Below are 27,516 nucleotides of genomic sequence, written 5' to 3' on the forward strand. Positions count from 1 at the left end.
CAGAGGTGCGTAACCGCTTCCTAGGGTGGTTTAGGAAAAGAGCTAGACGGATAACTTAAAGGGGGGAGAAGCCTGAGAGTCGGGTCCCGGGTAGCCTTCACAAGCACCTCCCCTCCCAAGTGCTTTGTATTCACGTACCCTACTGGGTCCACTTCACTGGGTGTTTCCCTCACAGCCCCTTCCTTGAGCCTACATCGGAGTACCTGTTCCATATTACTGATACCCGCCTCTCTTCTGTTTTCCCCTTTTGGTGTCGGCGAGGGTGGACAGCACGGAACCTCCAGAGCCTCACCGAAGGAGGAGCCCAGTCCGGAGAAGAGAGGAAGGAGTACTCCGGAAGACCCGCCGAGAGAGAAGTAGAACACCCCGACGTGGAGCAGTTCGCAGAACATGTACTGATTCTCTGTTTGAACAATTAAAAACCGGTATCACTAAGACTCGTCTCCTGCCCTTTCCTGGTCCCGCTGTTACAGTGGTGGAAAATGCGGGCATAGTAACCGTCTGTGACCAGAAGATGGAGGGAGTCGTACAAGCTTTAGTGCAAGGGCAGGAGAGACTGGAAAGGTTGGCTGAGCAACAACTCCGGGCTGCCGAAGCCGATAGAGAGCTGATTAAGACCGCCGTGACAGCAAGAGCACTGGACCCCCCCCTTTCGTCAGGCCCGGTTACCGTGAGCAACATACCACACACCATAGGAGGGGTCTCCCTACAGAAGTACCAGCCAGGAGAGGACCCAGACGCCTTCCTATTAAACTTCGAGCGAGCAGCCAGAGCCTGTGGTTGGCCAGGGGCAAAATGGCCGTTCTTTTTGGCCCCGTTATTGGTTGGAGAAGCCCAGGCCGCATACCAGGTGGCCAACCCGAGAGGAGACACCTCCTACACCGAAATCAAAAGGATAATCCTTGATCATCTAGGCTTGGACCGAGAAGCCTATAGGCTCCGAATCAGGAGAGAAAGAGGAGTAACCGGAGAGACGCCGAAAACCCTCTTTGTTCGGCTAAAGATGGCCGCAGACAAGTGGCTCAGCCCCAATGATAGCACGAAAGAGGAGATAATGGACAGGATATACCTGGAACAGTTCTTAGAGGCCTTACCCTTCGCCACGCAAAGATGGCTAAAACAGCACCATGATCTAACCACTACTCAGGCCGTGGAGATGGCCAACACCTACTCCCGGGTGCAACAGAGACCTCTACAGACCACTGAGACAGAAAAGCAGAAACCGCCCTTTAGACCGGAGAAAAGACCCATGAGGATCCCGGAAATTCCGAGACCTCGCACCTGGAGAAGCGAACCTCTCCCTCACACGGGGCCCCAGTGTTTTGAGTGCGGGACCTGGGGCCATATCGCTAGGCTTTGCCCTAGGAGAAAACCAGCAGACGAACCCATGGAAGTGGGGTACTTGCCCCGCACCGTCCTCTATTCAGCGGAGATGGGACATGCATACCGCGTAAGTATGAGGATTAACGGTAACCCCGTGCAAGCACTCCTAGATTCGGGATGCCGCCAGTCGGTAGTCCAGGCCCACCATGTGCGTCCCCAGCAACTCATACCCCACGAACAGGTGTTTATACGGTGCGTCCACGGGGATGTGAAACCCTACCCCGTGGCCGTCATACCTTTGGACCCACAGGAAGGACCCCCCTCCCGGGTATGAGTTGGGGTGTTATCCACGCTACCAGAAGACCTGATCATCGGAACCGACAATCCGGCCTTTCTGTCGATGTTCGAACGAAGCATGAGTAAGGCGAAGGGGAGGAGAGAGACGATGAGACCCCCATCGGCTGTAGCAGCCTTGACGTCCACAGATCCCTGGACCTTGGACCGCAGTTTTCAATTCGCCCAGGCAAACGATGCCACGTTGTTCAACGCCTGGGAAAGCGCTCACCACAACCAGGACACGGAGCCCATTCGGTATCCTCGTCTGTTCATCAAAAACGGACTGTTGTACCGACAAGGAGGAAAGGATGACCCTGAACAGTTGTTGGTTCCAGTATCGTTCAGGGAACAAGTCCTGTTTTTTTCCCATTCCCACTTGGTAGCAGGACATACGGGGGCAGAAAAAACAACACATAATCTCCTAAAATGTTTCTATTGGCCCGGGATCTATAAAGACGCAATGACATATTGTCAAGAATGTAACATATGCCAAACCCGAACCATGACCCGACCCCCAGCGGTGCCCTTGCAACCCCTCCCCATCATAGGGGTTCCTTTCGAAAGAATAGGGATGGATATCATCGGGCCTCTCCCGAAAACAAAAAAAGGGTACTCATATGTCCTAGTAATCGTTGACTACGCCACCAGATTCCCGGAGGCATTCCCCCTTTCCTCTACCACCTCTAAAAACGTAGCAGACAAAATGCTGGAACTGTTCTCACGAGTGGGTTTCCCAAAGGAAATACTGACAGACCAGGGGACCCCCTTCGTATCCCGCCTCATGGGAGAGGTGTGTAAAGCGCTACACATCCACCAGATACGTACCGCAGTGTACCACCCCCAAACGGATGGACTCGTAGAAAGGTACAACCACACCCTGAAAACCACCTTGAGAAAAATGCTTGAAGTCAACAGTAATGAGTGGGATCAGGTACTCCCCCTTGCCTTGTATGTAATCAGAGGACAGAAACAAAGCAGTTTAGGGGTCTCAGCCTTTGAAATGCTGTATGGTCGACAGCCAAGATCGCTATTGGATATGACCAAAGAGGCTTGGGAGAAAGAAACCCCTGAAGAGACAGCAAACACCCTGGACTATGCCCGTAACCTGCGCTCCAAACTAGGAAAGCTACGGGACCTGGCGTTCGCCAATTTGGAGAAAAACCAGAACAAACAAAAAACCGTTTATGACAAAGGAAAAAAATGGAGGAAAGTGGAAAAAGGGGATTGGGTCCTGGTATTGTTGCCCTCATCCACGCAGAAGTTTAAAGCCGAGTGGAGCGGGCCGTACCAAGTAGTGGAAACGATAGGTAACACCAGCTACAGACTACAGATGAACGCTAGAAAAAGGCAGGTGTATCACATAAACATGTTGAAAAAATGGCTGGGGAAACCCCCTACCGTAATACACCTAGTGGAAGGGGAGAAGAAACCGTGCCTCACCACAATCCCTCAACTAGTCATCAACGAAGATCTGAGACAAGAAGAAAAACAGGAGTTGATGGAAGTCCTTATGAAACAGGAAAAAGTATTTTCCGACCTTCCTGGAAAAACCACCCTGGCAGAACATCGAATAGACACCGTTCCAGGAAAGACCATCAAGCTCCGCCCCTACCGGATCCCGGAGGCCAGGCGACAGGACATACGACGCGAGGTGGCCGACATGTTGAAACTCGGTGTAATCCGCCCTTCCCATAGCAACTGGTCTAGCCCGATTGTTCTAATTCCCAAACCCGACGGTACAAGAAGATTTTGTATGGACTTCCGCGCCCTGAACGACATTTCTAAATTCGACGCTTATCCAATCCCGCGGATTGATGAACTCATTGAGAATCTGGGTGATGCTAAGTTCATAAGCAGCATAGACCTTACAAAAGGGTACTGGCAGGTCCCTCTGCGGGAGGAGGATCGCCACAAAACCGCGTTTTCAACCGCTGAGGGACACTACGAGTTTACGGTTCTACCGTTTGGCCTGCACGGAGCACCCGCCACCTTTCAGAGGCTAATGAACAATGTGCTACATGGTCTAACAGCCTTCACGTCCGCCTATCTGGACGACATCGTGGTGTTCAACCCCGACTGGAAGACTCACCCGGTTCATTTAACACAAGTGCTGGAGACCCTCGACCAAGCGGGATTGAGGATAAACGCCAAGAAATCGAGAATGGCCTTTCATAAAGTAAAGTACCTGGGGTACGTGCTGGGTCATGGTCTTATTGAACCCCAAACCGAAAAAGTACGGGCCATTTCAGAGGCTCCATTTCCCACCACAAAAAAAGAACTACGGGCGTTTTTGGGGCTAATCGGATACTACAGACGTTTTATACCAAGTTTTGCACAGGTAGCAGCCCCCCTCACGGATGCCCTACAGACAAACTTCAAACAGGCCGCGTTGTCACACCCCACTCCAAGCATGTTGGACGCGTTTTCCGAGCTAAAGAAAAGGATCACCTCAACACCGATTCTCACCTCGCCGGACTTCACGCGGCCATTCGCTTTGCACACTGATGCGTCCGATTACGGGATCGGTGCTGTACTTTCACAGGAAGGCTGTGACGGGATGGACCATCCGATCCTGTTCATCAGCCGGAAATTGTTTCCACGAGAACTCAAATATGCCACAGTTGAGAAGGAGTGCCTGGCTATTCGATGGGCCGTAGAAAAACTGGCATATTACCTTGAGGGCAGGTCCTTCTCGCTATACACGGACCATGCACCTCTTACGTGGATGGCCCGTAACAAATCCACTAATGCCAGGGTCATGCGCTGGTTCTTGGCTTTGCAGCCTTTCTCCTTCAGGGTGTGCCACAAAAGGGGGGTGCACAACACGGGGGCGGATTTTCTGTCCCGACACCCACTTCCCGATCGGAAGTGTCCTGAGGGGGAGGTGTGTAACCGGGTCCCCCATGCGCGCCCCGCTGTAGGGCGCGACCTGACCATATGTGACCCCCCCCCCTTCTCTCCACAGCCCACGCAGCACTCGGAGTGGAGCAGCCCGGATACCTACAGCTGCGACGAGGAAGACGTCTGGCCCTTTAACAGGACCGAAGGTGAAACGGAGGAGGAGGAGCCCAGCAGTTGGATAAAAGGAGAAGACGCCCAACACCAGGTGTGTTTATACACCGGAGGAGCGGACAGTGAGGAGAAGAGCGGAGTGGCGGGAAGCAGCGAGGAGGAGCGGAGAAGCGGAGGACGAGAGAGCAGAGAAGAGGAGCGGAAAAGAGGAGGACGAGGTGACGGGAAGACCGAGTGGCGCAACTGCAACCGGTGGCTTAGCGAAACCAGCATCGCGGAGGAAGAGGAGAGGCCGACTCGAGACTGGAGCGGGGAGCCGAACGCTGGGAGCATCCCGGACACCACACTACAGGCGGGAGGACCCGAAGGGAGAGCCAAGGACGAACAGGAAACGCCTGGAGGCCAACTCCATGATCCGCCCAGCCGTACGCCAGGAGGGGTACGGCTCACAGAGGTGCGTAACCGCTTCCTAGGGTGGTTTAGGAAAAGAGCTAGACGGATAACTTAAAGGGGGGAGAAGCCTGAGAGTCGGGTCCCGGGTAGCCTTCACAAGCACCTCCCCTCCCAAGTGCTTTGTATTCACGTACCCTACTGGGTCCACTTCACTGGGTGTTTCCCTCACAGCCCCTTCCTTGAGCCTACATCGGAGTACCTGTTCCATATTACTGATACCCGCCTCTCTTCTGTTTTCCCCTTTTGGTGTCGGCGAGGGTGGACAGCACGGAGCCTCCAGAGCCTCACCGAAGGAGGAGCCCAGTCCGGAGAAGAGAGGAAGGAGTACTCCGGAAGACCCGCCGAGAGAGAAGTAGATCACCCCGACGTGGAGCAGTTCGCAGAACATGTACTGATTCTCTGTTTGAACAATTAAATACCGGTATCACTAAGACTCGTCTCCTGCCCTTTCCTGGTCCCGCTGTTACAATATGCCCCTGAGTATGTCAGTCCTCTAGGATGAAGAACAACCCCATTGATGCTAAAGAAGCCATTGACGGACGGAATGCTAGACAATGCAAACATTCACCCCCAGTCACAAGGATCTGGGTTAAATCCATCATTCATTTGCTCACCACACCACCCCAGTTTGGACCCAGCCACATGCAAATCAGTCTTGACCCTCTTCCTTGTGGGAAGAGTCCAGCCTGAACTGCCAAGCCAGGTCCTACCCAATTGATGCAGCCATCATCTTGTGACACCATGGGGTATATTTACAAGAACTGGCTCATCTCTTTTTTGCTGCAGCCATGCACCAAAAAATGACAGACTCCTATGCCATGTCTGTGTCATATTTACAATACGGCTCACTATGGCATTAGGAAGTAGCCGGTATAGTAACAACTGATGCTATTGTGTGCGCCATGTCATCAGAAAATTTGACGGTAATGCTGCAAAAGTGACTTTCGGCCAATTAATGTCCAGAAAATAGATGCTAGCCATCCTAACATCACTTTTGTACATCTAGTGGTAAAATAGCATTTTAAAAATGCTGCAGCGGAGGAGGCGGCAGAAAGCAGACCCCGGAACAACAACCCCATCAACCCAAGTACCAGTCAGAAAGACCAGCCAGAGTTCTAGGGGAAGAGAAGTGCAAGTTTCATGAGGCAGTTAATGAGATCCTGATCACAGAGGCAACTGAGCACCAAAAACAGCTCTTTGTCTAATCCAACACATCATTGGGGAGGAAAAAGCCTGTGTGGCTGACAATTGTGGACAAGGGGAACAGTGTTGCCAAAGAGTGACTGCAAAAGGTACTGGCATGATTGCAAGTGCAGGACAAAGGAGAAACTGGCAAGCAATCTGAAGGCAGCTATTTAGACCGGAGGTGGTAGTCCAGTTCCCCAGAACCAGCTGGATACCTTGGAGGAGCGGGTGTCAGCTGACATCTCTGAGGAGTCGATAGTAGAAGTTGCGGGATAGTAGAGTGCTGGCTTTGAGTTACCACAACAGCAACAGGGAAAATTGCAACAAGGGGCAATGTGGGTAAGTAGGCTGTGTTCCAGTGCTCTGCAGCACTGTGTGCAGGCCAAAGGGTAGTATGCTGGCTCATCTATGGTTAAACATAACATAACGGGATGTCTCATGGGTATATTGACAATATTTTGGCATAGGGCAGCACCGCAAGTCTTCTAACTGAACTTCCCTACATGAAAAGAAAAGTGCAGGAATCTACAAGATACAGCGCATTCCTGTCCTTTCTGCCAGTGCCAGTGCACAAACAGCAGCCGAATGCCATAACACGCACCCTTGCACCATGGTGCAAGGGTGCTGGCATTGCAGGAACAATTGTTTATGTGCTGGAAGGAACACCTTCCCACACATAAACAATCATTAATGGTGCCTTGGTCCTTCTATGTGTGCTGTAGAATTGAGCACCCATAGAAAGAGCAAAAACGAGTAGAATAAAATGTATTTCTCCTTGTTGGCCCATTCTAATGCCTCCCTTTGAAAGGGTTTAGTTTTTGATGCAGCCCCAGACTTACGATTACTTGTAAATCTGGGATAGTGTCAAAAAGTAATGGGTGTTGCATGGGAACGCCTACAGCAACACATATTGCACACCCCTTTGACACAGAAAATTGTGTTTAAGGGTACAATTTTGACTAGGTGGTGTTAAGTCATGCAAAGTGGCTCAGTGCTGCCTTGTAAATATGCACTGGAGCATTGCGTGACCAGAGCGCCATACGAAGTGACATTCTGGTGGCACAATACCCATGTAAATATGTCCCCATGTGTGTCAAAAACAAATGATGGTGTGTGGACCTGGTGGTCTCCTGTTAAGGCAGTGCATACTAGGTGCTTGCTTTACAAGTCAAACTGCCACTCTGTCTGAATGGGGCGATATTGCATTGCAATGATGTGAGAAGGGACATGTGTACTGTACAAATACACATGTGTTGCTGTGTCTGGCTGTGTCACACTTGTGTAGCAGCTAATTAGGGATGACAGACGACAACACATTGTGGTACTACATTCTACATGTCACCCCATTCACGGCCCTGAACTCCAAGGACCAATAGATAACTTTCTAACATACTGTGGTAGGAGTCCAGCGGGAGATGGGAAAGCAGGTACGGGTGAGGATGGAGACTGTGGTGGACACACTAGAGGAAGTCCATAGGTACTGGTTCGGATGTACACGATCACAGGGCACAGGGCAATCACAGGGCAATTCTCACGAAGGTCCCAGGCTGCACAAAGCACACACACACACAGCGTTGTTGAGACTCACTTAAACTTCAGGTGTACACGATCATAGGGCAGTCCTCACGAAGGTCTCAGGCTGCATGAAGCACATGCACACAGCGTCACTGAGATTCACTTGGACTCTGGGTGCACACGGTCACAGGGGAGCCCTCACGAAGGTCTCAGGCTGTAGAAACCACATGCACACAGCATCGCTGAAATTCTCTTGGACTGCAGGTACCCAAGATCACAGGGCAATCCTCAGGAAGGTCTCAGGCTGCACAAAGCACACGCCCACAGTGTCGCTGAGACGCACTTGGATTCTGAGTGCACACGATCATGGGGCAGTTCTTACGAAGGCCTCAGGCTTCAAAAAGCACACGCATACACCAACACTGAGACACCTCTCGAACCTTTTATGTACCTGAGTTTCCACAACAGGGAGCCAGCTCTCCTCGGGCCCTTGGGGACAAGTAACTTCCAGACACAGCACAAAGCAAAGTCCTTTCAAGCAGGGGGACACAGCACACAGCAAAGTCCCTGCACCTCTCCTTGGTTAAATCAGCAAACTGCAGCCCAGCCCCAGAACACACAGAAACTGTCAGTCATTTCCTTTAGTCTCTTCAGCAGTTTCTTCTTTGACAGAGGTTCCTCTTGACCATGAAGTTATTTCAATCTTTTTTAGTCTTGATCAATCCAAGTTCAGGGGTTTCAGCTCTCATAGTTATACCCCTAAATGTCTTTAATGTCTTTGAAGCCTTTGTGTTCAGGGGGGCACTGACCCTGTCCAAACCAGTTCAGGGTGTCTCCCTGCCAGTGACACCTTCTTCCTTTGATAGTGGGGGTCTGGACCCTCAATCACTCAGCAGGAGATGGAGCCATTTCTTTAAAGCAGCAGCCCAGGCCTCTTCACCTCCAGGGGCTACTCCTCCCCTCTACACTCTAGATGCAGGGCAGCCTGTTGCTGTCTCACCTCCTCCCCTGGGTCAAGACATTCCCCAAATCCTATCACTTCAAAATCCAGACAGTCAATCCACAAAAGAGGCAGAGACATACAGGAATGTTAGAACACAAAAACCCAGCCACTTCTAAAAGTGTGGTTTCTAAACACACAATGCAACAACCACCTTCACAAAAATATGTGTTATTAAATTGTGAGTTCAGGCATACTAAAATTCACCTCCCCATCTAAAGCCTATGGTAAGATAGGCTGGAAACATATTACACAGCCTCCCTATTCTGTCCTGTGGGCAATATGGTCTTTCAACAGTGAAAAATGAAATGAGGAGTATTTCACTGTCAGGACATGGTACACACTTCAGTACATGTCCTACCTTTCATATACACTGCACCCTGCCCAGGGGGGTACCCTGGACCTACCATAGGGGTGTCTGATGTGCATAAATAGGGAAGGGTACGGCCTGGCAAGTGGGTACACTTGTCAGGACAACATGGCAGTTTAAAAAGCAGCTGCCAAGCACTGCAGTGGCAGGTCTGAGTTCTCTCTTTCAGGCTACTGGTGTGGGTGGCACAATTAGTGCTGCAGGCCCTCTAGTAGCATTAACATTACCATCCCTGGCACACATAGTGCACTTTACTAGGGACTTTACTAGTAAAACAAACATACCAATAATGGGCAACAATTATCATTACACTTTACACAGGGAGCACTTGCACTTTGACACTGATCTGCAGTGGCAAACTGCCCAAAGAATCTAAGCCAGTAAAACGAAACCCATCACAGCATCAAAAATAGCGGAGGAAGAGGCAAAAAGTCAGGGGTAATCTCGCCAAGAAATACCAGGTCTAAAAATTACCACGTGCACTGTTCAACAATGTTTGTAGATAGATAATGTGAAGCCATGGCCAACCAGACAGCTCCCTGTCCATAGACAAGACATGTTGCCAGACACGTCTAGCAAGGAAAAATGCATGCACATAATAGTACCTGACACACATGATAACTCTCAAATAGTAAATCATGATGTAGACCTGTATGTAGCAAACAATGTCATTTAATGTCAACAGAAAAATGTTAATTACTAAAACAACCGAACCTAAACTGACTAACTAATCTTACCTATCCTCTACTACCTTATCCTACATACTATCTAAAACTACCTTAACTTATTTCCAAAGACTGGTGAACCTTGTTAAACCTTACCTGCCTTTCTGGGGGCCGCTACCAAGCCGGAACCACTGCACAACGCTGCTGTGCTCGCTCACCCCCTGCCGCCGCTTTTTCACATCCCAGTGCGGCCGCTGAGTGGGGGAGAGCTCGAGGGGCAGTAAACCACAATCCCCAGCAACCCTTGCGGCCGGAAGCCGCATACCGGGTAATCGCGCCAGGAGGCGCTTAAATATCAGCATCATTCCCGGTGGAGCGGGGACTTATTTCCAAAGACTGGTGAACCTGCCTTCCTGGGGGGCGCTACCAAGCCGGAACCACTGCACGACGCTGCTGTGCTCGCTCACCCCCTGCCGCCGCTTTTTCACATCCCAGTGCGGCTGCTGAGTGGGGGAGAGCTCGATGGGCAGTAAACCACAATCCCCAGCAGCCCTTGCGGCCGGAAGCCGCATACCGGGTAATCGCGCCAGGAGGCGCTTAAATATCAGCATCATTCCCCGCCTCGCGGGAGCGTCCCGGGAGAAGCCCGGGACAAGGGCGGGTCCGTCTGTGGCCGTCCGGGGCCGGACGAGGCCGGGCTGGGCCACTTCCCTTGGTCGTTATTCTCATTAAAGTACCGGGCGATATCATAAGCACCTTTCCATTTGTGACTGAATTGAACCGTAGACTGGAACAGGAACTATGTCTGGGATGAATGAAAGGCCGGGGGTAACAGGCTCCTTAGATGATTTCGTAAGTAGAGCAGAACAACTAGTGTGCCGTGAGATAGAATTCGCAAAGCGGCGACTCTCATTAGATCCATCAAGTCTTCCAACATATGGACAACTGCTAAGTAATTCCACCAGCCAAACATCAACTACTGCAACAGTTACTGTTCCATACCAAAATTAGGGTAACAACACACTGTCATCGCAGCAAAACCCAATTACTACCAGCTCAGGCATCTCATACAAAGATGCTCATAAAGAAGCTGGAATAGCAGGGTTATTTACTAGATCACGGACACAGAAGACTGTTACAGAAATGGGAGCCAAACCCAAAACCCTGTGTAAGGAGAAAAACATGGCTGGGAAGAAAGGAAAGCTAAGTAAACAAGTGGGCAGCAGGAGTGGGGATGATGACGCACCTAAACATGATTTGGTTTCAATAAGATGTAGATCCCTGGGAACCCAAATTGACTTTAATTATGATATGAACTTTGGTAAATCTAATGGGGCGGAGGTAAATGAAAATCCCACAATGCTGGAAATATTTAAAAATGCCCTAGATACAATACAATCCCAGACAGAAGAAACCCTAAACTCTAGACTAATAGTTTTCGATGATAAGGTGGAGAAACTAGATAAATTATCTTTTAAATTAAGTGCAACTATTGAAGAGGGCAGGGGACTGATTGAGGATGGTACTTGCCTGTTGAGTGAGCTGGAGAGTAGAAGCATGGACAGCCAGAAAGTGATTAATGTCGCAGACCATACAAACCGACCAAGCCCCATTTTTGTACAGGATGATAGTACTAGGGTAGAGGGACCGCGAGCAATAGATAACAATATTGCCCATGCACCCGCTGCATTACTTACTACCGCTGCAGTACACACTACCAATAACATAGAACATAAAAGATTGAATGGGAGAGAGGGGATTATTCATAGCCCAAATGGTGCCAAATGAAGATATTCTGAACCTACCACCTGCTGCATCTCCTTATGTATTGGTATTATCTGGGGCCCCAATCCTAAAAAGAGATCAAAAAGAGTCTTGGCATAATCTTAGGAACAAAGTTGTCAATTGGCTCTGTAAATAGAAGAAGTTCAATCCAAACAGAAGTGCAGAAATACTGATGGTGAGAAGGGTAGGGTGGGTAGGTGTAACACCAAAAGATACTCCAGGGGATTGTATAATTGTCAATTTTAGATACCCTCACACGGTCCGCAAGATATTAAAAATCCATAAGGAATTCTCTCTGCAAAGTCCCATGTTACAAGCCTTACCACTGGGCTATTTCTACAGGCCAAGTGGACCTAGGTCAATGCAAAACCCGGGAACACTAGGACTTTGGAGAGTCCGTTGTGCGCCTTAGAAACCTCAAACAGGTTTAATGAACTATCATCCCTAGAGACGGTCGATTGCCTTCAATCAGCAATGCATATGACCAAGGCAAAGGTCATGGCAGAAGTAGACCCACCCATGGAGGGGCTTTATATGTGTACCGGGGATGGCAGGGATATAAACCAAACTCAAATTCCCACCTTAAAACCACTATGTGGTATGCTGACACAGAAGGAAGGTAGTGGCACGGAAGTTAGGCTAGTAGAAAATATACCTAGTGCTGTTATCCCTATTGGCTACTCTTCTCCAGGCAGTGCTGTTATTCCAAATGGTCCCTCTGAGATTAAGCTTATATCATGGAACATAGGGGGCATGGGATCAAATACAAGTGACCCAGAATGGAACCATTACATAAATACTAGTGACATCTGTGTTCTTCAGGAAACCTGGGCCACGAAATCCATACATAGGGTAGGATATAAAACTTATCAGATAGATGCAGTTCCATCGGTAAGGGGTCGCCCCTCCGGAGGCCTTATCATTTGGGTCAGAGTGTCTATTGAGATAACCATTAAAAAATTAAGTATTGACTCCTTAGACATACTTGGAGTGAAAATAGTCACTAATGATAAACGGGTACTATATTAATACAATGTTTATAATAGACCATGTTCATCTTACAGGGAGTCACCTACAATCGAAATGTTGGACTCAGTGTTAGACACATTGGACCCAGGAACAAGCAAGATAATATGTGGAGACCTGAATTGCAACTTCGAACCTATTGTAGGGTTTGATAAATTTCTAGAGGACGAAGACAGTGCCAATGGTATACCATCTTTAACTAGTAGTGGGACAGTTGCTGGTACTGTTCTAGCCCTCCAAATTACAAGGGTAATGGCAGGCCACGGGATGAGGGCGTGTAATGGGCGCCTACCATCTGATAGCCCCAAAGCCCCAACCTTCTTAAGACACAACGGCCAGAGCAAAATCGACTATATTGTCCTATCTTCGGATTTATGGTCGTTTGCTGTAGATATGGAAATAAGAGCAAGAACAGATAGCGACCACCGCCCACTTGCAGTTAGCTTTTCTAGTAGCCTATTATTGGGACAGAATGTTAAGGAGAGAATGTGACATGTTACCCCGGAAAATATTGTGGTTAGTAACAACCTACGTGCAGTAAAATGGGCATACATACTAGAGCAGGAAGAGTTAGTGGCAAACATTTACAGTTGCCTCGCCAACACATTTGGAACATATAATATCTCTCAAAATGAACCTAGGATATTTCTAGACCTTCATAAAATATTTTTTAATGAACTCCTGTTATTAATGACTAAAAGATCCAAAAAAAAAGGACAGGAGTAACTGATTTCCAGACTGTAGGTAAACCTTGGTTCAACAAAGAATGTCGTTCAGTAAAATCGACCCTAGTCCAGGCAATAAAGAATAAAAATGTTTTGGCAGTTAAAGAGACTAGGAAAGAATATAAGAGAGTGTTGGCTGACGCAAAATCGCGTTGGGACTAAGAAATTTGGTCCAGTATGCTGTTAGCGGCCAAAATGAAGGACCAAAAACTATTTTGAGAAATAGTGGCACAAGGCACAAAAAAGGGTTCACGAGAGGTCTTTCTTGACGAGGCCACTTGGATTGATCACTTCATTATTCCAGAGGTGGATGAAATTACGCAGGGTAAAAACACTTTGCCACCTGTAGATATTGAGAGTATGCCAATGGTCTTTCATCAGCAAGAGAGAGAGCAAGCTATTGCTTCGGTCAAAAATGGGAAGGCCCCTGGACTTGATAAAATTCCAGGTGACTTATTTAAACACGAATTAAATGTTTGGGTACCATATATAAATCATTTATGTAATGTTATCGCTGCTGGTGCCGAAATCCCAGACACATAGAATGGGGCGGAAATTATTACTATTTTTAAAAAGGGCGATAGAAATGACCCTGCTAACTATCGCCCAATAAGTTTACTAGACATAACACAGAAAATATTTGTAAGGCATATTTTAAACCGCATTAATACATGGATGGAAGATGAGTCAGTGCTCAAAAAATATCAAGCAGGGTTTAGAGCTAAAACAGGTACCATTGACCAGGCCCTAAGGTTTTGCTGCTTATGCTGGAAGTATGTCACCTTAAGAAAAGGCTACCTGTATGTAGCATCCGTTGACCTTCGGGCGGCGTTTGATTAAATCCCACGAGAATTGCTATGGGAGACACTCAAATGCTAGGGGTTACCACATGACTTACTGAAGCTAGTCATAAAATTACACTTGAATAATTATGCAAAGGTTAGGTGGGGTCCCAACGGGGAACTATCACAATCCATACCAATAAAGAGGGGAGTCCGCCAGGGATGTGTGTTTGCCTCGACACTATTTTCCCTGTTCGTCAACGACATCCCGTCTTATATGAAGGCATGCGACAATGACTCCCCAAAACTGGGGGGCGAACAGGTTTCGTCCTTCCTTTTTGCGGACGATACAATTCTCATTTCTCAAACACCCCGGGGTCTACAGAATCTACTGAACAGGTTCCAGACATTCTGCAGCTCTAAGGGCCTAGAGATTAATATTAAGAAAACAAAATATATGGCTCTAAATGCCCATAAAAATTTTAGGAAAAATCTTACATTAAATGGAAAAAAATTGGAATATGTCCAAAATGTTACTTATCTGGGGGTTTCTCTAGATTCAAACCTATCATGGAGAAGCCAGATAGAAAAAAGCAAAATAGTCTCTAAACAAAATTCCCTTCCGATACTGAAAAGACATGGTAAATCATGGTAAATGCCTGAACAAAGCAGTCACCCCGGCTCTAGAGATTTTCAAATCCAAAGTACAATCAGCGGTACTATATGGGAAAGAATTGGGGGGACCATCATGTAGAAACTCCTTTGAGACCGGAGAGAATAAGTTCTTGAGGGAGTTGTTAAAAGTACCAGTAAATACCCCGTTGACTCCCCTCCTTTTAGACTTCAACATGAAACGCATAGACCATCATGCAACCCTGAGACCACTGATGCTCTGGGTCAGATTGTGGACGACTGTAACCGTTTTGATGCGTTGTCCAATTTAAGTTGGGTTGATTGACAAGTGGGCAGCAAATTAACACTATCTGGGCATGTAATCTCTACTCCTCATTCTGCAATGGCTAATCATGTAAATGTATGCCCCTCTGATAAAACTGAGGAATTTGTACCAGATATTCGGAAAGTAGGTCATGGGTGCTCCCTCCGGAATAGTATTAACAGCTTGCCAGACAAGCATGTAACTCCACTTAGAAACTCAATTCTAAAGTTCACATCATGGAATATTGCGGGTCTAAGAAACAAGGTAGATGATCCAATCTGGAGAGATTCACTAGGGGCATCGGATATCATTGGGTTACAAGAAACCTGGGATACAGGGAATACCCTTAGCATAGACGGTTATTCATCATATTTTCTTCCTGCTGTAGCATCTACTATGGGGAGGGCGAAGGGGGGGGCTCGTTATCTTGATTGCGGCCTCCATCCCCGGGACCCATACTCAGATAGTAACAGGTTCTCCCTACTGCTTGGCAGTTCAAATCGCCCGCAAAGGGGAATGTAACATTTTAATCGTTAATTTCTCTAATTCCTATGATAGAGCTACTCCGACTGATCACCTGAGGTTCCGTGAGAATCATTACGACGTTTTGGGCATTCTCGGATATGGACGAGTTTGGTATCTATGAACCGTAAATGACGAGATTAGTAGGTGTATGCGTTTACGCTACACTACTTAGAAGGGTTCGTCTCCTTTACGGGTTTTTTCCATCTGAACCCTCGGGTTCCATTTTAGATACGGCATCCATTTTGTTTCTTGCCCTCACGTAGCCAGCGAAGGGACAATGTCCGCTTCGTGACCCAGGGATTCCCAAGCTCTGGCGGAAGATGAATGTTCTTTGGGGTCGTCTTTACGACCGGGGGAATGACACGGCAAAGGCAGATGGCTCAGCTTGAGGCTTATTCTGCCGTGTTGGTCTATTGTTTCAGCTTTACACATGTTAGGTTTGAGTCCTTTGATCCTGTGATCACGCTTCCGATATTGCCCCCACACTCTTCTGTTACGGTTGTCTGTCTTTCTTACACCTGTTCCTGTCTCTTTCTTTCGCCTGTTTACAACTAGAGTGGAATGTGCCTTATGACGAGATGATGTGCTTTTACAGTTGGGAACCGGCAATGTTACTATAATCATGTTCCGGGCTTCTGAAAACATGAATGCAATCCTTTTGAAGTTTACTGTGGGAACTGAGTTGTAACCTTTTGTTCATTATGTCGAGCAATGACGAAAATGTGTATAAAAGGAGCGATTCCCTTTTGCAATTTGAAGCAGACTCTCAGAACCTACACTATGGTGTACTTCTTGCGATTTCTGTATCCCTGCAGTAATAAACGCTGATCTTTGACGCCGAAGGAAGTGTCCCGTGTCTCTGTCACTTGTACGCCAGAGCAGGTAACCCACGAAGGTTTCAGGTGTTGTTCCCTGGCACCGCTGGGCCTTAAAGAACCCAGTCCTTCAGTTGGCGCCCAACGTGGGGCGACATCAGCGGTACCGGTCCAAAACCTGACGATCGTGAGGAACTTCGTGTGAAATCTCTGAGGAAAGGTGCACCCCGCTTCATCGATCCTGTTGTCGAAATAAGTGGTCCGAAGACTTTTCCTGCGTAGATCCCCGCCTCCTGACGGTTGCGACGGACCGATGCTCTGACTGTCGACCTGTTTTGGTGCCTGGCGTAGTCCTTTGTACGGCGAGACGACAGACGGGCCTTCCTGGTGACGCCATTGAGTTCTCAGTTAAGTATTTGTGGGTCGCTCCCAGTATCCTTGGTTGTTGTTGGTGCTTAGTCGTTTTGCATGGTTCCATTGCATTTGTGGTTCTTAGTTGTTGGTTCTTAGTTGTTATTTGACAGTTGCAATTGCCAAAAACGGAGGGTTTTGTATTTCACGAAGATTTTGTACTTCGATAACCCTTGAAGTTTGATACTAGGTTAGCGTGCAAGATGCCTGGCCATAGTGGTTTCCTTGGTTTCTTTAAATGTCACAGTATGGACTCCCGGTTGGAGGACTCGTGTCCGATACCTCCAGTTGGAACTCCGATATATGAGCTCTATAGTCGACATGGTGTGGGCCCTATTATACATAATGAATATTGGATTCGTTATACGAAAAATGACGGTGACCTTAGTTGGCCATCACATGGAAGTTTCAACACTAAAATTTTAGATAATCTCGAAGCGAAACTGTTTAAAAGAAAATCTAGGCCGGCTATGTTCGATTCCTTTCGGTTATGGCGCAAAGAGGCCAGGCAGAAAGAAATCAGACAGCTTAAGAAAAATAAGAAGGAAAGTAGTATCATTACGATAATGCAAGATGCAGAATGTCACCATCAAGATAAAGCATATAAAGAAACGGAAGTCTCAGTTAGACTGCATCACATGTGGGCGGATAAATGTTATCCGGTGTTATTGTCAAATCTCGATAAAAAGGAAGAAGACTCGAAAGTGGATCCTTTGTTAGCGTATTTAATGAAATCCCCACCTCCTTATGCACAGGGTGCTACGGCTCCTGTAGTTCCTCCTGTTCCCCCTCCTGTTGTTTTGGCGGCTACTGGTCAGCCTGTTGTTGGTCCTGTTCTTGCTCCTCTACCTGTTCCTCTTCCTACTGCTTCTTTGCCTGTACCTTCTCAGTCTATTGTTCCTGCTACCCCCACTGATCCTACAACCACTTCTAATGCTGTTGCTCCTGTTCTTTTTTCCTCTTCTCCTTCCGTTCGTAATCGTATCCCTAACTCTGTTGCTACCCTCTACTCCCCACTTTCCGGATCGTTACTTCAATCCGATGTCTCTGAAACTCCCCAGAGACGAAGTCAAATCCCTGGTGGAAGAGAGAGAGCGACGTTAGAAACTATGGCGCGTAGATGGATTAGACACCCTGCTAAATACACCTCACGCATAGTTTTCGATACATTTTCTCAGTTCAATGAGCCAACACAGAGATTTGTGTTTGAAGAAATGTGCAACTCCTTGAGGGAAGAGTGGGATAATGATGACTTAGATGATGTACCGCCCGAGATGACCGAACTTCAGAGTAGTTTTTTGAATGGTATGATCGTAGGTGCAGATGTACGACGTGCATTAGAGCGATTATTAGCCTTTAGGTCTACAGTGCCTTCTCGGGTATCGTTTGATGACGATTCCGATACTCCAAAAGCGAACTCCGGTCAGTATCCTATGAGAGAGGTTCCGCCAGTTTGGATGCCAGGGGATCCGAACGCTAATCCTGTGGTTCTGCCGTATTTCCAAAGGGTTTGGATACACCTCCCATGGAAGCGATCAGAAGTCTTACAGGTGAAGCAATCCTTGCCTGATCCACGCAAAAATCCGGCAGGTTATTATAAGGAGTTATCCCAACTGGTGGATGCTTCTATTATGAACCTTGCTGACATCGACATGTTGTTTGGTAATATTGTACCGCAACCGATTTGGGCAAAAATCCGCCAAGAGAATCATTTGGCTGAGTTGGGTGGTGATTGGGCTACGCTATTAGCGGCTGATGGACGACAAATTGGTGGGGCTAAGCCCGAACATGTTAATTATGGATTTGCCCCAAAGAATCATTACGCTCATGAAAACGCTTATGCCAGCGATGAGGGTGAATTGGGACAAATTGTCGGCATGTAAGCAAAAGAAAGACGAAAGTGTCTCCGATTTCTTTACTAGATTTGAGGAAGCATTCATTGATCATAGTGGTCAGGACATGAGTACGGAGGGAGGACAGCGGTTATTTGTTGATAAGTTTGTGTTAAATTTGTTGCCTGAATTATGCAACAAATTGAAAAATTCAGAAAGTGCATGGGCCGTTTCAACCACTGCTCAAATATTAGCGACGGCTCAATACTACGAAAATAGGGAAAAAGAAGAAAGTGATCGTTCAGATAAGAAAACGAAGGAGCTTAAAATGAAGGTTTTGTTGCAACAAGCGTATCCTCCGCGTTCGAATCAAAATGATTCACAACAGCAGTATCGGCCACAGGCACAGTCTTCCAGGATGCAGTCACGCTCTGACTCCTCTGACTTTAGATCTATGTTTGGATATAATCAGTGTGCATATTGTAGGGGAGAGGGACATATCAAATTTAATTGTCCCACTTTACGTGATCGCTATAATCATGTTTTGGCTCGAGGGGGACGTGGTGGTCCCCAACAGGCATTTCGAGGTAGAGGTCTGTGATGTATTCTTATAGGTTCTGTATCGATCCCCCTATTCCTGACCCTGTTCTGGTTAACAAGTTAACTAGCAGCCATCCCATGATGCAGAAACCGTTATCTGATTAAGCCACACTACGGCACAGGAACGTGTTATCTGATTAGGTCATAACGCTTGCCATCTAATTAGACAAGCGATATTCCTCTAGCCCCTGATAAGGCATACGGAGTTCTCAAAACAAATCAAACCTATGACACCCTGGGAAAAACCCTGCGGCCATTGTTTTGATTTCATCGAGAACTTCAGCAAAAGAATGTGCTAACGACCAAGTCGTATGACATCCTTATTGACGTATCTATGTCCATCCTTACGTCAATCTCGGCACCTTACAGGTATAAATATTACCGGTATTGCCTTAAGCAAACACACGCGGTGGTGACGAGATCGGAGCAGCCAGACTTGCCGAAGCCCAGAGCAGAGCAGACCCCGCTGGCGCAGCCCCGCCTTCCTGACGCGCTGAGAACGAGACGCTGCTTTCTCCTGCCGAGAAATCCAGCTCCGGCGCTTCCGGGTAGCCCTCGCAGGCAGCCTGGAATATCGAGACCAGAGACGAGAGATACCATCCCTCATTCATCCTAGATTCAAGGTACAGAACTGAATAACCCCTTGCAGAGAATTCTTGAGTCAGTCACTTGGCAAAACAAACTTAACTTAAACTGCTACTTTCTATTCCCGCCCACGTATTAGGCTTAGGTCAGGTACACCGGGGTAGGCGTAGTTAGAAACACCAGTTGAGTACGATTAGTCAAATGTATATGTGTATGTATCTATTTTATCCATTTTAAACCACCTTATGGCTTAGAAACCATATAAATGTTTTTACAGTATTATTTTATACTTCTGCTTTTATTGTATGCACTTTACTTAACCATAAGTATTGCGATAATATCGATCCATTTCTCTTGTATGAGAAAAGAGACTGATCAATAAATAACATCTTTTATTGAACACGCCCGTCTCTTCCTTTTCTCTACAATCTGGTGAGACTAAGAATGCACGTACTGACTGAGTAAAATAAGTTGTCTTTTGTTTTCACACGACTCTAGAGATACACTCTTGATTAGGGGAGAGCAAAGTTGTCATGTTCTATGGTTGTCAGAAACTAAATCCCTTCTTGTCTATCCAGGGAGGTTCAACTCCTCCTTGCCTATTCGAGAAAGTTTCTAGTGAACTCTGAGCTAGCTGGCAAACCCAAAACTTTAAGTCTAATATCGACAATAGAAGACCTAGTTAACGTCTGGTCTAGGCCTATACTATTGAAGGTATTATTCCAATGCGCAGAGCCTATTGGGATAATAGGAACTACACTACATGGCGCCCAAACGTTTGGAAAGGCGATAAAACTAACGCAAGACATTAGAGTAACTCAGTCGTGCTTTTTCACTCAGACCCCTTTTTTCCCATAATACTCCAAAGACGTCTGGAGTGGGTGAAAGGTCATATCCGCCAAACCTCGCAGGAGGAAACTCCTATGTATGGTTCTTGGTTTAGTCAACGTTGAAGGATACACTGTTCCAAAATATTGTGCATCTAATCTTTGTTCCCATAAGAAACCTGATCTGCAAACAAACAAAATAACCTTCCTGACAGTAGAATGTCAGACACTGAAGAAGAAAGAGAGATAGCTAGGGTAGCAGCTGAACTCGTAGCAGCTGATAATACTATGCAAGAAGCAGACCCGGATATAATACTCATCCCGGTCAACAAAAGGAAATCTATAACTTTAAAACTTATAGAAAATGGACTGACACCTAGAGGTGGCACAGTCATATTCGTAATAGAGGCACACGAATATCGGCAGACAGAGGTATTCTATTCATGGATACACTTTCCAGCAGCAAATGCTGTAACAAAGGTCTTCCACTATTACAGAACAGAGGAACCTCCTGATGAATACACTCCTTTTGAGGAGGTGGAAGTACCACTTAAATTTCAAGAGCACGCGCTCTTGTTTAATGGCGCCCTAAAACACAACAATCACATCACCAGGCTCGGTCCATTAGGTAGACCAGGAGCAACGTGGCCGGCCCTAGCCGGATACACACCACATCCAGACATCGAAAGAATGTCTGCAGCAGATCTTCTAATACAACTAAAACAATTAATAAAAGTACATAGACAATTAGTCCAATATGTAATGCGGACTTCAACAATCCAACCAGCAATTAAAATTCCACAGCTGACCCCTCATCAGGGGAACACAAATAAAATTACACCACAGAACATACAGTCCTGCCTAGGTAAAGTACCAGCTAAAAGGGAACAAATACCATTCTGGTTAGCACAAAAAATCACCCACATAGAGGCGGTGTTTCCAGACACCACTCCTGTGGATAAACACAGGATTCTGACTATCTGTCTTCCAATGGGAATCGCACCACACGTGGAGGACTGTGATACTTGGGGTACAGTCTTTGCTTCCATTTACACAAAAACGCATGGTGTTCCATCCATTTCGGTAATACCAGATGTGCTAAAACAAATTCAAGACGAATACGGTCCAGAACCCGCTTTAACTCTTGGTATGAAATTACTGAAAGACTTCAAGCAGGTCTCGGCTATATTACTAGCCAATATAAAGGGAGAAGCAGCAAACGTGGCGATCCGCCAAAGGTTAAAAGAAACAGATATAGCAGACCAACCAGCTGAAATTGCCAGAATTATAGAAAAATCCTATGAGAAACTAGGTAGAGATAGTTTAGGTGGAATACCAGTAAAACCCCAACTGATTGAAAGTCCTGAAAAAATATTTATTAAAAATAATCTAAACAGTCAAAAGAAGAACTGGGATGGAAACAAACAATCCAATCCAAAAGAAAAGAAATTCCAGTCCAGAGGAAGGTCTCCTCGGCGGAGAGAAAGATCTCCGGACCAAGGACCCAAGTCTCCCCAAAGTGAGCCCTCTGTGAAAAAATACAACCTTAGAAATAGGGATAATATAAAGAAACCGGATAGATATCAAGATTTTGATACACGTCCCTCTCAATCTTTTCAGACTTCCTCGCAGAAATCGGAAAGAAGAGGACGATCGGAACCCAGGGAAGGGCACGTCAAGTCCAAAGACAAGGAACCTGCTCATCCAAATAAGAAATTACAATTTCCAAAAAAGAAGGTAGCCAGTATTAAAGTAGTTAACAATGCCGAGAATACTGAGGACACAACTGAAAAACGGAGAATGGGCTCAGACAATGCTAGACAGCGCAGCAGAAGTGAGCATAGCTCGCAAAGTCCTTATGAATCATCTGGAGACAGTGGACACGAATGAATATCTTCAAGTGGAAACTGCAGACATCAGAGTTAGCAAACCTCACAAAATATATGAAATAACTTTACGTATAGAAGGGGATAAGACTAGAAAAATAAGGGGACTATTTTGGGAAAATCTCTCCAAGGGCTATGACATCCTTCTAGCTGAAAAAGACTGGCCACCAGAGTTTGTCAGGGACTGCCCTCATGGCGAAGAAATAATTATGCCTGCCTTCTCAAATCATATCCCAATTCATAAAAAATACACACTTGCTAGAAAGTGGGCAGTAGCTCAAGCTCCTGCTTTATATAAAAATCACGTAGGATGGGATGAGGACTCTCCTCCTCACAAAATCCAGTTAAAATCACAACCTACTGCACAAAGACAGTACCCAATTAAGCAAGAAGCTAAAAAAGAGGTAAAAGAAATCCTAGATCAATTAGAATACCAGGGGGTGATTGAAACTTGCACCTCACAAATGAACAACCCTTTGTTTCCTGTCTCCAAACCAGACAATTCATATCGTCTAGTTTTGGATTACAGACACCTTAACTCATGTTGCAAAACTTTTGCAGTGCAAAACTCGCATAGTGCAGCGCTAATGAATAACATAGTGCGCAAAAAATACAAAACAACATTAGACATCTCTAATGGATTCTTTTGTCAAAATATAGCACCAGAGAGCAGATATTTGTCCGCGTTCTCAATAAATGGCGCTCAAAAACAATTCTGTCGGTTGCCCCAAGGGTTCAAGAACAGCCCAGGATTATTCTCAGCGAGAGTAACAGAGTTACTACAAACATATGATGACGAAGCATTATCGTATGTCGACGACATATACCTAACAGATGATGACTTGGATACTCACTTGAAGAGAGTGAACACCATAATACTTGGGTTCGCAGCAGAGGGTTACAAATTCAACTTTAAAAAATCTAGAATTGCCCATCTAACAGTCCTGTTCTTAGGATATGAATTATCAAGTGAAGGCAAAAGCCTGGCTGACAATTTCCTAGAGAAATGTGCCGTACTCCAAGCACCTAGAACACTAAAAAACCTACAGTCAATTCTAGGCTTCCTAAATTTCGGAAGAACATACATTGCAAATTACGCAGAAAGGGTCAAGCCCCTTTATGATCTAATAAAACCAGATTTTAAAAGAACAAATTGGACTCAAAAACACACAGAAATTCTGAGATCCTTACAAAGTGACATGGTAATAAAAACAAAATTAGAAACACGTGATAACACACGCAATCTTGTGATTCGAGTCATCCCAGGAAGATGCGGATTCACATACCTGACCTCTAACGAGGGAGAAAAGGTACCAATTGCATTCAAATCACACTTGTACACAGAAGCTGAAAAGAAATTCAGCATTAAAGAAAACATTGTTCATGCAGTTCAAACCGCAATAGCTAGAGAAAAAGATAAAGCTGACGGTAGACACATCACAGTCAGAACAGCAGAATCAGCCTTTGAGGCATTAACAACACCGTGTAATTTACCAACAACAGCATTGAATCCGGAATGGATACAATGGGTGAATTCAATTACAACGGACAAAGTAAAATACTACTTTGATCCAGAATTAAAAGAATTGAAAAATCTAGAATATGAAAGAACATTCCCTCTGCCAATCGACATTCTGCCCTTACGACAGTACGCTTGTGTAATCTATACAGACGGACATGCTCAACCCTCCGTTTGGGGAGAACAAGCATACAACCCCACATGTGAGATTACAAAAGAAGTGTGGCGCGGAGATAAACTAAGACCTCTATTAACAAAAACACACTCAGTAGAAACCAATTCAGAACAACAGACTGAAATAATAGCATTGAAAATGGCGCTAGATAATGCAGATCGTGAATTCCCGACACTTATAGTGTCCAATTCGTATTACTGCGTCAAATCATATAACAGCGATTTGCAGAAATGGATTCAAAACGGTTACAAAGATGACACAGGTGCAACAATAAAGCAAAAACTGCTTTGGGAACAAATAGTTCTTTTACAGAAAGAACTACCAAAGACTCACGTGACACACTCACTGAGTCATCAGCGTGATGGCGTTCACGTTGCAGGGAATTCATTGGCTAAGACAGCCACAGCGGTAGCAACTAAATCGGCTTCCGTAGCTAGAAAAAAGCGTACAATGAAATACATTGACGGTGAAACAGTGCTGGCGGTAAAAACGTCATCAAAAGGCGACTGCTCAGCGCTACCGATCAACTATCCACTCAATTATACATACATAATCGATGCAAACTCCGTCCCTTTTGCTCGAATCCCTGGAGTGGGGGATAGAGTAATTCCAAACATGGACAGGAGAACTTTGTTAATTGCAGACGCACATATGGGCGAGGGTCTCAGACACCTCAAACTAAAAGATTCTCTGGAAGAACTACAATCAGTGTACTGGTGGCCAGGCATGAGCCTGCAGCATCACATTTTTGTAAAAAAATGCCCGGACTGCAACAGAGATCGCAGTGGCGAGAGAAACGGTATACTACCATGGCGTTTCACTCCAGAAAGGATCAGCAGTAAAAAGCAAAGCGTCCGATTAACATATACAGGCTAGTTTCCACTTATAATGTAGATCCCCAGCACTCGGCTGACGTCTGGACTGTTATACAAAGATTTGCGAGTCTAAATGGCATATACGCTAGGAGCATGCTACGTTTGACCAATGTTTTCACTTTAGCCCTCAAGCTTGTGGGGAAGCACGGCCAAATGAGCATAGCGATGCGGGATTCTTCTCACTTCCTTCCTGAGGGATACGGGATGGTGTAAAGAAAAAACCAAGGCATAAAGCTATCTATAACAGAAAGGATATTAGGTTCGGGAGCTGGGTGGGTCAAACATCTAATAAGTGTCCAACGTAGTCTAAATAACCTGCCAAGAAATTCTCTGAAGGGATTCAGTCCGTACGAATTATTGTTTGGAACTAGGATGTTAGTCTTAGATCTTGACAGTCAGACTTCAGTGGTAAAGGAAAAAAGCTTTGATATCAAAGATCGTTTGGCTATTTTGCAGGACTTAAACAAAACAAGAAAAGACCTGAGCAACATAAAGTTGAAACAGCAGCCAACAACCACTGAAGAACCACCACCTGTCCCAGCAAGACCTGTCTGGATTCCAAAAGTCGGGGATCTAGTCAGAGAAAAGATCGCGGTAAAGAAGGAATTTGGGCCTTCTTACAGAAAAGCAGTTCCTGTCTTGTCTATCAACGGGACAAGATCAGTTGTACTACCGCCGCTTGCTGGTAAAAAGGAGAACCGAGTTGTATCCATCGACCTGGTAAAACCACAATCATGTGGCCGATAACAAACAGTAGGCCAAGTGGACTCCCGATAAGTAGTAGAACACCAAGATTTGCTACCAATACAGAGGTCCAAACTAAGAGGCTAATCATATTCAAAACGCCTACAGAAGAACAACAAGGACTATGCAAAAATGCATTGGAACTTAAACCTCTGAAAACCTAAATAAAAAGATTTAGTAGAGACACACCAACCTACAATGAAGTAACAAACGAATATGCAAGAAACAGTAATCCTAAAGCAATTGGAACAATTGACAGAACTGCATCCGGCTACTTCATAAACTTCGATGATTCCTCTGAAGACCTAAGTGAATCAAAAACACAGCCATCAACAAAAACCTTTAAAGATAAAGCTAAAGAACTTTTGAAACAGCTGAAAGAAACATATCTGATTTCTCCATGGATTGAATTTTGGGTGGGCTTTGGTGCATTTATCCTCATACTTTGGCTCATCATGGTACTAACTTTGGGACGCTTCATTGAGGGAAAATATGCTAAAATGGACACAGCAAGTCAGAAAATCAACTTGATCCTCAAGCCACACACATCTTCACACGTCGAGAAAAGAGAACTTTCTTCGGTCAACTTCACAGCCAATCCTATACCGGGTGGGGTAGCATGGGACAATACTGACTACGAAATTTATGGTCCGGTTGAGATCCTGAAATATCCACACCAAATTAAGATCTCGTTGAGTGACTTTGTAAAAACAAGCTCATTTGCTGATGATTGGGACTTTGAAAGTATAAATAATATGATGTCTGACTTAGTGATGTCTGCTAAATTTACCAAACATGATTATTTGCAGGGTTCGACTAATTATGATAGTATGTACTGTTACAACCACTATGGTAACCATTTTCTACATAAATCTGCACAACCTAGAAATGTTTTAAATTATAATCAATGGGAACATTGTGCAACCCCTCCAAAAGGAAGCTCAAGAACCTTTTACGACAAATATTCATACTTTTCAGGGTTCAACACAAGTAATGCTGAAACATTTTATTTCAAATTGTCAAATAAGACAGGGACAAAGACCATGCTAACAAACACGAAATTGATATATTCAGACTCGTTTTTTGAACAAATGAATACTTTTGGTTTTGATTATTGGGACAAAAATGTTGAAGTTAAAAGTGTTTGGGGTACAAAAGAATGGCAAGTACAAGGTATAGAATCATTGTTTAGAGCCTGCATGATCCCAGAACAAATTATATTTTTAAATGACACTGTTCAACAAACCACCTGTCTTGGCTTAGCCAAAATCAAAGACTTAAATAAACTGTCTATTCCAAAGCCAACAATGGACAGCAATAGCTCTACAGATGAAGAGATAGACGTAAACTATATATTAAACCAAAACAGAACACATCCTGATTGGAAACAGTGGTTGATCTGGCCCACAGATACTAATAACTGTTAAGACAGATTCCTGAACAAAAAACAGGGGTTCAATTTGACCAGGCCAGACCCTAGATATTCCCAAAGACAACACCCAGGGATAATAACCACCTACAGTGTGGGCAAATTATGCCTTCAATGGCTACAAACTTCCACACTGACAGAAATTAAGCAACACCTAACTTTACTTACTGATGGTGCTG

This window comes from Lissotriton helveticus, chromosome 1_1 (assembly GCF_964261635.1).
Source record: "Lissotriton helveticus chromosome 1_1, aLisHel1.1, whole genome shotgun sequence".
NCBI lineage: Eukaryota > Metazoa > Chordata > Amphibia > Caudata > Salamandridae > Lissotriton > Lissotriton helveticus.